At 41.8% G+C, this 13,514-nt stretch overlaps 1 long non-coding RNA gene across 3 annotated transcripts in view; it reads right to left on the reverse strand.

The window, feature by feature from the left end:
• LOC105478002 (uncharacterized) overlaps nt 1-11,642 on the reverse strand; it is a 107,368-nt gene extending 95,726 nt beyond the window's left edge. For all 3 annotated transcript variants that reach the window (XR_011625936.1, XR_011625937.1, XR_011625935.1), the window contains exons 1-3: nt 11,313-11,642; nt 8,096-8,211; nt 4,672-4,752 (exon numbers count right to left, since the gene is read on the reverse strand). This is a non-coding gene — a long non-coding RNA (uncharacterized lncRNA). The remainder of the gene's footprint in view (nt 1-4,671; nt 4,753-8,095; nt 8,212-11,312) is intronic.
• Nucleotides 11,643-13,514: the final 1,872 nt, after the last annotated feature.

Genomic DNA, 13,514 nt, shown 5'->3' on the forward strand with positions numbered 1-13,514 from the left:
AAATATATGAATAGGAATAAAAGATAGTTTCCCTGGTTTTAAAATTTATTATTTAAAAATAATAGACTGTTTATTATGTATATAGAAGTAAAATGTATGACAATAGAAATATTGAATTATACTGTTATAAGGTGTTTACATGATATGTGAAGTGCAATAATATTATTTGAAAGTAAACTATAAGTTAAAGATGTAGATTGTAAACTGTAGAGAAATCATTTTTAAAAAGTTAGAGCAATTAACCAATGACAAAGATAAAACTGAATACTAAAGAAATACTGAACTACAAAAGATGGCTGAAAAAAAGGGGTAAAAAGAACAAACAACAGAGAGAACAAATATTAGACAAATGGAAGTATGACAGAATTAAAACTACTGTACTAAAAACTACTTTATATGTGGTCTAAATACCCCAGTTAAAAGGCATGAATTATCAGCCTGGATAAAAAAGCAAGACTCAAGTATCTACAAGAAAAAAATAAAGACACAGATAGATCAAAAGTAAAGCTAGGCACAGAGCTGGGCATGGCGGCTCACACCTGTAATCCCAGCACTTTGGGAGGCTGAGGCAGGTGGATCACCTGAGGTCAGGAGTTCGAGATCAACCTGCCCAACATGGCAAAACCCTGTCCCTACTAAAAATACAAAAAATTAGCCGAGCGTGGTGGTGGGAGCCTGTAATCCCAGCTACTTGGGAGGCTGAGGCAGGAGAATTGCTTGAACCTGGGAGGCAGAGCTTGCAGTGAGCCAAGATTGCACCACTGCACTCCAGCTGGGCAATGAGCAAAACTGTCTCAAAAAAAAAAAAAAAAAAAAAAAAAGCTAGGCACAGTGGCACATGCCTGTAGTCCCAGCTACTCAGGAAACTGAGGCAGAAGGATCACTTGAGGCCAGGAGTTGGAGGCTGCAGTGCTCTTTGATCATGCCTATGAGTAGCCACTGCATTCCAGCCTGCTCAACATAGTGAGACATCACATCTAAAACAACAACAAAGATGAAAAGTAAAAAAAAAAAAAAAATGTTTCTCATAATGGCAAAGTAGCTTCTATTTAACCAAATCTTTTTCAGATAACTATAAATTCCAGACAAAATATAAAAAGACTACCTAAAAGTCCCAGAGAATAACTAAAAGCAGACAAAAAGCATAAGAGAGTCAACGGTTAGATAAAGAGAATGGAATTGGAGAAGTGTCTCTCTTTTATGGCTTTTTCTTGAAGAGATTCCACACAGTAGCAAACTCACAGAGCCTCCACAATGAATCATTCACAAGGACCAGATGCAATCCAATGTTACTAGAAATATGAAGAAAAAGGAAAATGAGACCCATACACAATCAATACCAACCCCAAGATGATCCAGATGTTAAATTTAGCAGACAAGAATTTTAAAGCTGCTGTTATAACTATGCTCAAAGGACATAAAGGAAAATATGCTTGTAATAAATGAAGAAATAGAAACTATAAAAGGAACCAAGTGGCCTGGAATGGTGACACATGCCTGTAGTCTCAGTTACTCAGGAAGCTGAGAAAGGAGGATCACTTGAATGAAATGAATTAAAAAATGAATTCATGAAATTCATTTCATGAATTTCAAAAATATGAGATTCAACTAAAGGAAGTTGAAAAACAAGAGGAGTTCAAGACCAGCCTGGGCAACATGGTGAGATTCCATCTATTAAAAAAAAAAAAAAGAAAAATTTAAATAAGAATCAAATGTCAAAGCAGTAACCTGAGTACAATGGTAGGAGTGTGGTATTCACATCCAAAGTGACCTTGGAGGTTTCTGGAACAGAGACTGTCCACGCCAACCATTAAGTTTAGCTTGTGATGCTTATGATTAGATTCACTAATTTGGCATTGCCAGCTCACTTGATGGAGTTATATCCTCTTTATCTAATTTCTTAAGGTCTATCTTAGCTTATGACTCTCTTAAAATCATTAATCTTCCAAGATCTGATAATTAAACATTGTGTGGAATAAACTGGATCATTTTGAAATAACTGTCAACTCAACATTGCTGCTGTTTCAAAGTCCAACCACAGGTCTTTTTCCCATTAAATCATGTGATGCTGACCAAAATATCAAGATAAAGTACAACCTATACTGTGCTTCCAGCGCTTGGGCTTTAATTTTCACATAAAGGCACATTAATGATGATGAGGAAAGACCCATTAGCTCAGCTTTAAAATGTATGAGAGTTATTCTTTTCTGTTGCATGCATCAGGTTGATAAAGTCCACCAGTTTAAGCAAGAACCAGCTCAATACCTACTGAACTTTGCTTAACTTCTGTTGGAAGTTCTCCAACCTCAACAGAATGGAAGACATTGACTGAACAGGCATCAAACTGGTAAGTCTTTTAATAGAACTTCCACTGAGTTCTGTGACCATGCATGGCAGCTTCTGCAGCAAACACTTAATGGTATCATGGTAACTAGGAATCAAATACCATAGCAATCAACCTGTGAGATACAATCATATATGAAGAGAATATAATTGGAGGAGTGTCTGTCTCTAAAAATTTCTTTTTTCTTGTTGAAGATATGTTGGGAAATATTAACTAGCTATTAATATATAGCTACAGACAGATCACTGTGGCGTTACTAATGGTTATATCCATTATACTGAAAACAAAATTCCTAGGTAGACTTTCAAGGCAAAAAGTAGATCTAGACAACTGATGAAAGAAGCATTTCATGAATTTCAAAAATATGAGATTCAACTAAAAGAAGTCGAAAAACGAGGTGAGATGACTTACTTTAACAAGTTTCCCCACTCCCCCAGAAAAAAGAGAAATCTATACAGCCTATTTAACAAAGGTGTTAATTTTCTGCTGGAAGGAGAAGCCAAGCCAAGCCAAGCAATAATGATTTCTGTTTAGTTAGCTAGTGAAGCAAGTAGAAGAATCTCTTTTGAGGTATATTGTCTAGAAGTGTGTTAAATTTTATTCTTGAAGCTTAATCAAGGCAGCCATACATGAAAGGACTGATCTTGCTGGTGAGGTATTTGCCACATTGGTGGAGTGATTGAATCTCTTCCATGCTATAACCAATCCAGTGTTAAGAAATACCTTTATTCAAAGGTAAAAATTTTGATGGCCATGCAAACAACAATAATAATATTCACTGAAAGATACAAACAATTTATTAATGTAAAATTCATCTCTGCATTTTTTTTTCTTTTTTTAAGACAGAGTTTCACTTTTATTGCTCAGGCTAGAGTGCAATGGCATGATGTCTGCTCACTGCCACCTCTGCCTCCTGGGCTCAAGTGATTCTCCTGCCTCAGCCTCCTGAGTAGCTGGGATTACAGGCATGTGCCACCATGCCTGGCTAATTTTTGTATTTTTAGTGTAGCCGGGGTTTCTGGCCAGGCTGGTCTGGAATGCCTGACCTCAGGTGATCCGCCTGCCTCAGCCTCCCAGAGTGTTGGGATTACAGGAGTGAACCACCGCGCCTGACCGATATCTGCATGTTTAATGATCTAATAGGGCATAAAATAAATCTTTGCTTTATGTTTGCACTCATTTGATATTGTCCCTCAGATCACTGGGGCTGTTTTTCTTTTGATTCTTTATTCCTTCTGCTTCTCAGACTGGATAAATTCTATATTCAAGTTGGCTCTTTCTTCTGCTGTTGCCAGTCTTCTTTCAGCTCATCCCAGAGATTTTTCTTTTCCATTTCAGATGTTATAGCTCTTTAGTTAGAGAATTTTCAATTCTTTTTTTTTTTTTTTTTTTTTTTGAGACGGAGTCTCGCTCTGTCGCCCAGGCTGGAGTGCAGTGGCGCGATCTCCACTCACTGCAAGCTCCGCCTCCCGGGTTCACGCCATTCTCCTGCCTCAGCGTCCCGTGTAGCTGGGACTACAGGCGCCCGCCACCAGGCCTGGCTAATTTTTTGTACTTTTATTAAAGACGGGGTTTCACCGTGTTAGCCAGGATGGAATTCATTCTTAAAATAGCTTCCATTTCTCTGATAGACTTCCCCAATGTGTTCAGTTATTGACATAATATTTTAATTTGTCTTTGAATATATATATACACATCTATTTAAATGTACTTTTCTGCTAATTCCAAACCTAGAGATTTGTTTCTATTGATTGCATTCTCTTCAGATTTTGGAAATTACCTTCTATGTCTTCACATGCCTAGTAATTTTTTATTTTAATCTGCCATTGTGAATAATACATTTTAGAGTCTCTAGATTCCTCTATTCTAGGATTTCCCTACCTTAATCTCTCAGATATTCTTTCAGCCCCTAACTCCATCCTCTGACACTTCAAATAAAAAACACTAGACCTTTTTGCTTACCTTCCATTTGCCCTGTGCTGTGTGGTATGAGTATTATCCTCAGTGGAATATCCTTGTAAGCTTAATTTTTACCCAGTGAGTAGTTACATTAATGATTAGAAACTTCTTCAGTTTCTTTCTGCTTTTGACCACTGTCTGCTGCCTTCAAATAATTGTTTGTTTATGTGTGTGTGTGTGATGTGTGTGTGTGTGTTGTCCAGAGTTTATAATTGTTATCTGAAAAAGGCATAGTCAGATAAGGTACTTTTTATTACTGGACTCAGAACTCCCGTCCAAGAATATACACTTAAAACAAGCTTTTTGGGTTATTCTTATGCACTCCAAAGTTTGAGAGCTGCTGTCTTAGATTAAACTTCCATGCTTACCTTTGTCTTTCGAGAAGTCATCTTCCTCACCACAAAGAAGAACTTAAACTCTTCAGGTACATTAATCACACTCCCTTAAATCTAAAAGTAAAGTCATATAAACTTGGTAAATATACTCTTTCCCACAGTGTTTTCCTTATTACTACATTTTCCCAAAAGGACTGGAAACTATGTGTTGAAAATTAGAGAAACATTGAATATAGTGGAAAAATACAGTGTGGTCCTAAAACAATTAGTTGTTAGGTTTAAAATATGACACTTCTTAAGGTAAAAATGTAATCATACCAAAAGTACCCTAGAAAACTCATAAAATGGTAACAAAAATGGAGTTTATACTTTGATAGAGTAATTTTTGTGCACATTAAAGTTTGACATCTGTGGAGCTAGACAAGGGAGTAATAAAAAGAAACTCCCCAAGCAGATGAGTAGGCATTGAACTATCTTGCTGTCAAAATAACTATAAAATTCTAAGATGTTAATTGGGGGATAGGTAGAGAATTCTTTAAAGGTCTGATTATTTAGGCAGTGTCTCCTGTTGTGGTTTGGAATATGACATGCTGACAATCAAAACTTAGTTCTACTACTTACTAGTCATGTAATCTTCAGCAATTTACCTAACCTTTCTGGGCTTTGGTTTCCTCATCTATAAAAATAGGGAATATATTACCTCTCTCTTGTGATATGAATGCCAAAATGCCTGGAATGTATCTTGCCAGAAGGAAGGGTCCAGCTGAGACTATTCCTTTATCTAAGAGTGTTCCCCAAGCTTTGGTCTCAAAAGGCCCAGGCTAATGCATTTCTTACTATTGGTCTGGAATTCTATGTTCTCCTAAGATATAGTTTGTAAGATTTTAATGAATAACTTTAATTAAGCACAAGGTAACCTCTTAAAAACATATGCTGTAATTCTCTCCTTACATCCTTAAAAGAGTGCATCTTCATGGATAATTTATAAGTCTTAGGTAATAAAAAATAACTATTTAATAATGGCAGTTATATCCTCGAAGGGGCTCAAAATTGGGATTATAGTATATCTAACTCTGATATGTGCCACTGCTCTGGAAGCAATTGGTGGAAGTTCCACAATTTCCAAATACAGTGAGGATACAATGATGGAAAACAATCTTGTGTGCCATTTGGGTGGAAGGGAAGCAGGGCTATAAAACTTCACTTATACAACCTACTACAAATTAACTTTCCATATCAGAGACTAGAGGGAGTTTGCGAAGACTGTTGAGGTAGAGGTAAAGCCCTCCCAATGCTCCACACTTTTGTGCTGTCCCTGGAAACAATGTAAGCCAGAAAATAGTGGGACAACATCTTCAAAGTGCTGGGGGGAAAAAAACCCCAAAAACATTGTGAACCTATAATTCTATACCTAATGAAAATATCTTTGGAAAATGAGGATGAAATAAAGACACGCAAAGCTGAAAGAATTAATCACCATCAGACCGGTACTATAAGAAATGTTCAAAAGAAATTCTTTGTAAGAAAACAATACTAGATGGAAATGTGGACCTACACAAAGGAGTGAAGAGCACCAGAAATAGTAACTGTATGTGAAATATAAAAGAATTTTTTTTAGTATTTACATCTCTTTAAAAGACTACTGACTGTGTAAAACAAAAATAATAAACATTTATTGTGCATATATTTAGAAGTAAAATATAAGACAATAGCACAAAAACCAGAAGAGAAAAAAATAGAAGTGTGCAGTTGTAAGGGTCTTCTATTATACATGAGGTGGTATAGTATAATTTGAAAGTAGACTGTGATGTTAAATTAAATCTCAAAGCAACCACTAAAATAACACATGAAAATGTTTTGTTAATATGCAAAAAGGAGATTTAATGAAATTGTAGAAAATGCTCAATCCCCCAAAAAGGCATAAAAAGAGGAAAAGGAATACATAGTTGAAGTCTCATATAGAACACAAACAACAAGATAGTATATTTAAACTCAACAGTATCAATAACCATATTAAATGAAACTGGTCTAAATAATCAGAAAAAGACTTCAGAACATGGAATATTAGCAGAGATTAAAAAAAGATCATTTCATAATGATAAAATATTGAATTCAAGAGGACATAACAATCCTAAATGTTTATAAACCTAGTAACAGAGCTTCAAAATACATGAAGCAAAAGCTGATAGAACTATAAGGAGAATAGTGAAACCCACAATTATAGTTGAAGATTTCAACACATCTCTCTCAATAAGTAGACAAAATAACAATCAGGGCATGGAAGCCTTGAGTAACACTATGGAACAAGTTGACCGAACTGACATTTATACACACTCTACTCAACAACAGCAGAGCAAGCATTTTTCTCAAAGGTGCATATACATCCACCAAGACAGATCATTTTCTGGGCCATCAAACAAGCCTCAATAAATTTTAAAGGATTCCTGTCATACCAAGTACCTTGATCATAACAGAATTAAATTAGTAACCAATAGCAGCAAGATTTCTAGAAAACTGCCATTTAAAAATTAAAGAACATAAGTCTCTATAACTCAAGAGTCAAAGAAGACATTTAAAGGGAAATATGAACATGTTTTCACTGATTTGAAAATGAAAATGAAAACATAACCTATAAAAATGTATGGGATGCAGCCAAAGTAGTGCTTGGAGGGAAATTCTGAGTACTAAATGCCTGTTTGGAAAAGAAGAAAGGTCTCTGTGTGGACTGACTTGTGGCTTCCAGAAAGATAAGTCCACATCCTAATCACTAGAACCTTTGAATATTACCTTATTTGGAAAAAGAGTCTTTGCAGATATAATTAAAAATCTTGAGATAAGATCACCCTGGATTATCTGAGTGGACCTTCAACGTCATCACAAGCATCTTCATAAGAGACAGACAAAGAGAAACACATACAAAGAAGAAGGCCATGTGGAAATGGAGACAGATTGGAGTAATGTGTCACAAGCCAATGAATGCCAAAAGCCTCCAGAAGCTAGAAGAAGCAAGGAACAGAATCTCCCCAGAGCCTCTGGAGAGAGTACAACCTGCAGACACCTTGATTTCAGACTTCTAGCTCCCATAACTGTGAGATAATACATTTCTGATCTTTTAAGCCTCTGAGTTTGTGGTAATGTGTTACAACAGCCACAAGAAGCTAGTGTAGCCTCAAATCAGTGACCTCAGCTTATACGTTAAGAAACTAGAAAAAGAAGAGCTAATTAAACACAATGTTAGCAGAATAAAAGAAATAGAAATGAGACCAGAAATCACTGAAATAAAAAACAGAAAAACAATAGAGAAAATCAAGCTGGGCACAGTAATTCACACCTGTAATCCCAGTGCTTTAGGAGGCTGAGGTGGGAGGATTGCTTGAGGCTAGAAGTTTAAGACCAGCCTGAACAACAAAGTGAGACACTGTCTCTACAAAAAAAAAAAAAAAATTTTAAACTTAACTGTGCATGGTGGGGTGCACCTGTAGTTCCGCCATTCAGGAGGCTGGGGAAAGAGGATCTCTGGAGCCCAGTAGTTCAAGGCTGCAGTGAGTTATGATCTGGCCACTGTACTCCAGTCTGGGTGACAAAGCAAGACTGTGTCTCAAAAAACAAAACAAAACAAAACAACAACAACAACAAACAACAACTCCCCCTCTCTCTCTCAGTTATATGTTAATGAAGTTGTACAAAATAAAAAAAAAAAGAAGTTTAGAGTAGTTAAAAAGTAGGTTGTGAGGGGATAGGCGGGAGGCAGGAAGAAATTAGTTTGGAGAGATAGGTTGGACTCTGTCCTGTGGACAGGATTGTGGACTAGACTGGGAGAGCCTAGGGTAGGAATAAGAGCTAGACGATTAGGTAGTAGATGATGGATGGCCTCGGTTGAGGCAGCGAACAGAGAGAAGAACTGGTGAGGAAGAAGTGGGGCTGGATTTGGGAAACTTCTAAGATGTGGAATGGAAATGACTTTATGACCAGTTGGATGAGGGAAAGGAAAAGGATATCGAGGTATTTGGCTTCAGAGCAGGTATTGAATTGTGTTCCCTTAAAATTCAGATGTTGAAGCCCTAGCTCCCACAATGTTACTCTCTCTGGGGATAGGATCTTTAGAAGGTATCTTAATCCATTTATGCTGATATAATGGAATACCTGAGACTGGGTAATTTAAAAACAACAGAATTATTTCTCACAGTTCCGGAGGCTTGGAAGTCCATGGTTGAGACACTGGTACCTGGTGAGGGACTTGTGGGGAGGAACACTGTGTCCTCACATGTGAGAAGAGCAAGACTGCAAGCTAGCCAAATATTTCATGAAGCCTCTTTTATAAGATCCTTAATCTCATTAAGGAAGGAGGATCCCTTATGACCTAATCACATCTTAAAGGCTGCACCTCTTAATACTACCACATTGGCAACACCGGAATTTTGGATGGCACATATGCAAACCCTAGCAGAAGGTTATTAAGGTTAAAAGAAGTCATAAGGGTGGGGCTCTAATCTGTTAGGACTGTGGCTTATATAGAAAAAGATCTCTCTCTCTTTGCTATGCGAAGACATATCAAGAAGGCGTCTCTGCAAGCCAGTAAGAGCGCCTTCACCAGCAAATAAATCCTGCGAGGCTTCGATATTGGACGTTGCAGCCTCCAAAACTGTAAGAAAACCAGTTTTCATTGTGTAAGCCACCTAGTCTGTAGTATTTTGTTATGGCAGACAGAACTGACTAGCACAGGAGCTTGCTGAAGGAGTGGGGTGGCAGGAATTGGGAGATGTTCATGCCATTCATCTAGATCAAGAACATAGGACAAGAAGCAAATCGGGACAGTGTAAGTTCAGATTTGGATATGTTAAGTGTGGCAGAAATTCACATAAGGAGGTAAACAACTGAAAGTACAGATTGGAAGCTCTGCAACAGAGGTTGGCTAGAGGTATGGATTTAGGAGCCATCAAAAACAGGTGGCAGCTGAAGCCACGGGGATGGGTATACAGTGCAGGATGGGAGTTCAACCCTGGTCTCTGAGAAGAAATGTCCAGAGATGGAGGAAGAGAACCATGATAGAGCGGTGAGTCTGCAGCCAATGAGAGAATTTCAGAAAGGGGTGATTAACATTGTCAAACGCCTCAAAGCACTGGGCACATTTCTAGGAACATGTCTAAGTATTTTGAAATGGCCCTTAAAATCAAGGAGCTGGCCGGGCACGATGGTTCATGCCTGTAATCCCAGCACTTTGGGAGACCGAGCAGGGAGAATTGCTTGAGCCTAGGAGTTTGAGGTGGCAGTGAGCTATGATTACACCACTATACTCTGGCCTGGGCAACAGAGAGAGACCCTGTCTTGGGGGGAAAAAACAAAACAACAAAAAAACAGAAAATAAGGAGCTTACGGTCTACCTAAAAAGAACACAAACACATGGCAATTAGGAAATCATTCAATTGGGATGAATTGCTTACTAATGTAACAGAAAATTGTAATAGAGATTCATCCATTTATTCTGCACACATATATTGAGCTCCCACTATGTGTCAGACATTTAGTTGTCGGAAGAGGCAATTGGGTTTTTTAAGAGAAGGGTATGACTTAGTTGTGGGGCTGGAAAGAATGATTTCCTGGCTAAGTGTAAAAGAACAAAAGCAAAGTAACATGAGCATATTGGCTGGGATGGGTTTGGGAGGGTGGAGAGGATCTGGTTTTGACCAGAGTCCAAAGAAGGGGGAATAATTTGGGGGAAAGCCTGCCTGAGTCAATTGGTGCCATAGAATGGAGAGCTGGAAGGCACCCACCGAGTGTAGCTAGTCCCAGAAGTTTTCTTACTCCAATATTTTCTAGGGGTTATGCTCCTACTGCTCCAACACAAGGCAGAAACTCCTTGTGTCAGGCTGTCAAGCTAATAGGGCCACTGCTCCTCCAGAAAGGACATGCAGCAAGTACAAGCTACTCCATTGGTCACCAAATATGCCTCCAAGTGCCCTCCGACATGGATAGGACATTCTCATAATGAGATTCCAAGGCAAAGCATAATTAAAAGAGGACTTTAGGCATAAGAGCAGCTTCCAAGCCCTGATCTACACCTGGGCCCTTTCAAATAGCAGGTGCAAGGAGACTGGATGATCCAAAGAGTCAGTCATAACTTATATTGGCTTTGGGTGGACCAAGAGACTGCCTGACATATGGTCGGGTGGATAGTTAGAATGAGCGAATGCGTGGAGGATGTACTACCAGTCTCTGACCACTACCAGTTTTCCCGGGACCTAGTAGCAAAGCTTCCCTGAGACCGCTCTAAGGCTGCAGTTCTCCAGACGGCGGCCGGAAGAGGGCGCTGCGGCTCGCCTCGGTCTGCAACCTTCAGCCCACAAGTCCTAGGCAGCGAGGGGGAATCCAGCCTCTGTCGAGTCCCAGAAAACCTTGGGCGTCGGAGATTCCCCCTCCACCCTTTCCCCACCCCCATCCCACTGGCCTGGGATCGGTACTGCGGCCACCAGAAACTGTCTGGGACAAGTGTTGGGGGTGTCGGGGAGACGGGCTGGGGTGTGAGGTTGGAGAGGAGGAAAGGAGCGGAGGAGGGAACCCCAGCGCTGCTGGCAAGCCCGCGGGAAACGCGAACACCCAAGGCCCAGGGGCTCACACTGTTGGGACTGAGATCTGTTGGGGAATGGGGGGCAGAAAGAGCTATAGGTTTCGACTACCTGAAGCTGAATGAGGCTGCACAGGTCCTGGGGCGAAAACAGCCGCGCCGCCACCAGGATACTTCCGGAATCTGTCCTTTAATTATCTGGAGCAGCTGCGAAACTTACCTTAGAGCCTCACGAGCCCTAGAGCGCCCCGGAGGTGTCCCCGCCCCTTCCGACGGGGGCGTCTGGCGGATTTGCCGCGGAGGGCTGCAGCTCGGGCCTCGCAGGGTCGCCTGACCGTTTCAGGCCCGTGCTCCCACCTCCCGTCTCCGTCTTGGTTTAATTGCAGTTCAAAGGGGGCTGCTGAGCTCCCGCTGCTCTCTGCTTTGTAACCCGCTCCCCAGATTCCCTCCTACCCCAGGCCTCTTCCCGCCAGAGGGCGCCCCTGGAGTCGGTGGAGGAGGTAGGGGCTCTAAATACAAAAATTCAAGACGAGTTGAATCTTGGCTTGAACTACGTGACAGGAAAATAGGCAAGTTTGGAGACCACAGGTGTTAACTTCTAGTGGGGCTTGACCCGACAGAGGAGCAGATTCTTCAACACCAAAGGCCTAAGGGCCGGACTCTCTTCAGCTGACTCTGGCCCGCATAGACGCGCCCTAGCCTCGCATTCCCTCCGCAGGGCACGCCTGTGAGGGAAACTGAAAAGCAGAAGCCGCGCTCGGATGTCTCGGCGCCCCGCTCCCAGCCTGCCCACAGGCCACGACTTGAGAAAAGCGTTCCCAAAAGGAAAGTCCCCTCAAAGACTCTAGACAGTCAAGTCGGGAGAGGGAGCAGTAGAGGGATCATTCCTTCCACTGCGTCTGTGAAAGCCGACTGTCTGCACGCCCCGGGCTCCAGCGGTCCCTCCCGAGGCTTTCGGTTCTGGTGCCTGAGAAAGCAGCGCAGAGGGGGCCCTGCGAGACCCCTCCAGAGAGAAATCATCCCCCGGAGGCATTCCTCAGATTTTGGGGTTGCGGAGCAGCGACTCCCAGCGCCCATTTGCACTCCTGCCTTCCGCTCCCTGCGCCTGGTTGCCTCGATGGCACTCGCGAGCCCAGCTCAGCCCGGCCTAGAAGCCTGTGCCTAGCTATGGGAGACCCGTGGTAGCAACTGAGGGGCCCAAGTGCTTCTTGTCGAAGGTGGGAGGCCTAGATTCAGTTTCTATAAATCCAAAATACAGAATCAGAAGGAGTAACTCCTTCTGTTAGCGACTTTTGTGATCTACAAACTCAGGCACATGATCTTATCCTGAATTGTTTGGATCCCTAGCACAAACCAGGCCAGTACACAGGGCAGGTTGTGACCATTTTTTACACTCAGGAAACAGGTGCTAGGAGGCTGTGTTTCCTTAGCATTTCTCGAGGCACTGGGGGGGGGGGGGGTTAAAGATAAAAATGGGGCTCACCCTCAAGGAGGGAAGCCAGAAAACACACTGGTTTACTCTGGCTGTGATGGGTGTGACTCTAGGGTGTGGCAGGAGCCCACAAAGGCGGTACTGCACGGCTGGAAAGAGGCAAAGCCAGGGTTCAAACCTAGGACTGACTTCTACTCAGGGGCTCCTCTCACGACCTTGGAATGCTGGGAGATCAAGAAATGATGCAAAAACACACACACAAACCTCCATTACAACCCTCTCTATCTCACTGGATCCTGCAGTAACATCTGTCAGAAAGTAACTACATATTATTTGGGTGATTTATTGTGAATGTGTAAGCTCCGTGTGAGTAGGAGCTGCACCTAGATTAAGGCTGAATTTTCAGGCCTAGGGTAGTCCTTGGCACAGAGCCCTAGCTGAATAAATACTGTTGAGTGAATCAAAAATGGTGATAAAACTTGAAGCAAAATAACACTACCAAGAGACAGAGTCGCTCAGCGCCCTAAAGAGGAGAGGACCACCACAAAGGGAGTTAGAAAAAGCAGTTGTGGAGTGGGGCGGTGAGACAGGTGGTTCCTCCTCAGTTCCACCCGGTCCAAGCTACAGACCCCAAATTAGCCTTCTGTATGAGCCCTCTGTTCTTGTCTAGCAAAGTGACACTGGAGGGACAGAAGGGAGTTTCCCTGTGGCCACGCTGGTGTAAGCAAAGGCTGATGGCGATTCCGCGCATCTAGGGCCGATCCTGGGCCTGCGCCCCCTCAGATTCCCGGTCGAGCCGCAGCCAGCGAAGCAGAGCGTGGTCGGAATTGAGGCAGCGACAGTGTGAGGCTGCGCCAGGGAAAGCTCCGCGAGGGGCCAGTG

This window comes from Macaca nemestrina, chromosome 7 (assembly GCF_043159975.1).
Source record: "Macaca nemestrina isolate mMacNem1 chromosome 7, mMacNem.hap1, whole genome shotgun sequence".
Classification (NCBI taxonomy): Eukaryota; Metazoa; Chordata; class Mammalia; order Primates; family Cercopithecidae; genus Macaca; species Macaca nemestrina.